Raw genomic sequence first — 2,545 nt, 5'->3', positions numbered from 1 at the left:
GCGGCTCTCGTGAACATCGGAACGCAAGAGATGCCACGAGCCGCAGCCGCGCTTGACTCGGGTTTGCGACCCCTGGGCTGGGCAAGGTTGTCAACAACAACAACAACAACAACAACAACAACAACAACAACAACAACAACAACAACAACACAAGAAGCCCTATGTAAACGATGTCGTCGGACACGTAACGTACCGTCTACGTTCCAGGCGCCCTCGACCTGCAAGGCGGACGTGCCGGCGCCGAACAAAAAGTCCTTCGGCAGCGGGACTTACTCCATCGCGTCCGCACCGTCGATCGTCTTGGAGCTTGGCGACAACTACATGGGAAGGAGAACAGACTTTCGGTAAAACGAACGAATTTTGTTCGTATCACGACTGCACAGATTCTTCATACTACGAGAAGTAAATCTTAATATAATACAAAGGCCTGCGTACGTAACACGAACAGACTTTCTTTAGGTTGCTTTTTTCGAGTTCGGGTAAAAAAATCTCACCGTGTGGACGCTCCTCACGCGGTCGTCCGGGTCGATTATAGACGACTGGCCGAGGGCCGCGCAACAGGACGAGACGACGCATGGTCGGTGAACCGCAAGGCGGTCGGAAGCGGAAGCAGAGTGCGAGGAGTGTGCGGGCCGGGCGGCTGATCCATCACACCTGGCGGCGTGCCGCGGCCGCGGGCCTCTAATATGGTCTCGTGCTGCCGGTGTCGAGTGCGCACTCCTCGTCGGCACTCGAACACCCGTCGAGTGCCTCCCACACGTGAACCGCGCCGATAACGGAAGACGAGCACCGCTGACCGACTACCGAGAACGGGGTGAGACACACAAGGGGGAAATGGCTTGTCATTGTCTGGAATGCCCGCCATATTCATATAGGCACACGGTAAAAGGAATGTCTTGAAATCAAAGAAATTTCCTCGGATTTCAAGACATTCTTTTGACCGTGCACTGCAGCAGAGGCAAACGACATGTCACAATAATTGTGGCATAACATATCAGAGGAAGACGAGCTGATTTTAAGACCTAATTCCCCCTTGCATTTTGCCTTGAGATTTTGTTCAGTGTCTCTTCCCAGATTATAAAGTTTCGGCAAAAAGCATGAGCGGGCAAGCTTCAGTTCAGATTTCACTTATTTACTAGGATGATGCCATGTAACACCTGTGGATGCATAAGGGTCAGTACGAGATACGATAGCACAGCGGGTAGCTGAGGGTCGGCCGGTTTGGACCAACCTAGGCTTACTTTGCGACACATAGTGGCTAGTTTTAAAAAAATCATTGTCTCCAGTTCAACGACAAAACCGCATATTTTCGCCGCATACAACGAATTATTCGTCTCGCCGAACTGATTTCAAAGATATAATCACAATTTTGATAGCTGCAAAGATGGCCAAGGTAACTGTCAACAAGTTTTTCATGCTTTTTAAAAATAAAAATAATAATTGTCAAAAAAACGTTGAAGGCGATAAATTTTGAACACGTTGAGATGCAGACTGGACACGATGCTTTTCCTAAATTAGACACTATGTTCCACAAAGTAAGCCTAGGTTGGTCCCAACCGGCCGTCCCGGCCGACCCTCAGCTACGCGTTGTGCTATCGTCTCGCACGGACCCACAAGCAAAATAAACCTCTCTGTACGGATGTACGAAGTTCGTCGTCAAGTGAGGGAAATTACCTCATACCTTTCCCATCTTGCGCAACTACCCTGGGGCATGGTGTTCGAACGACCAATGTGGTCTTGCCTGGTCTTTAGGCAAATTGGACACGGAGCCCAAGTGATGTCCATTTGACCATATCTCCATAATCGGTGTGGTGCATAGTAATGATGATGGCATATAAAGCGTGCGTTAGTAGCAATGGTATAATTTATTTCATTAAAAAAAGAAACTATTTTTAACATTATTATTTTATTTTTTTTGTAATTTTACGTGGACCCAGTGGCCAAGTTACTTCTGCAAATGATCATTCGCCGCGGGCCCTCTGCAAAACGAAGAGCCCTAATCTCCCCATGTGACGTGACGGGGCAATTTCGCGGATGCAACCAAAGGTTACAAGAGTTCGACGAAAGGTCCGGGCGCGGCAGCACACCTGTGTTGGCTTCCCGCGCTGACCGCTACACCTGCAAGTCTATTATTGTCTGAGTGGCTCTTCTCATCCTATCTTTCCCTCTGTCAATTCAAATGTCTACATTGTCTACTTCAAATAAAGTGTGCATTGTGCATGTACACATTAATTTGCACATGTTTTTGGTGCGCCCTTTTGCGTGACCTTGACATCTTTGTGCATTCTGGATCCTTTGTTTTATGACTGTACACTATTTTTGGCTTGAGCGGCGAGCGCGAGATCCGACTGCTCATATAGCTAGGTGTTTATTGTTAGGCTGTCACCCAGACTGACCCAGACGCAACTCGAACATGCAACAGGTGGCGTTGAACAATGTCGCCCACCCTCCCCCCTCCCACCGCGCTGTCTAATAGAAACTACCCTAACGGGTTCGTTTAAAAACAACTGGTAGGACATGAATCTTCGTGGTGTACATAGAATTT

The sequence above is a fragment of the Frankliniella occidentalis genome, unplaced genomic scaffold, assembly GCF_000697945.3.
Source record: "Frankliniella occidentalis isolate FOCC.00 unplaced genomic scaffold, Focc_3.1 Scaffold62, whole genome shotgun sequence".
Lineage (NCBI taxonomy): Eukaryota > Metazoa > Arthropoda > Insecta > Thysanoptera > Thripidae > Frankliniella > Frankliniella occidentalis.
The sequence above is the reverse complement of the archived record's forward strand: the minus strand, read 5'-3'. Positions refer to the sequence as shown.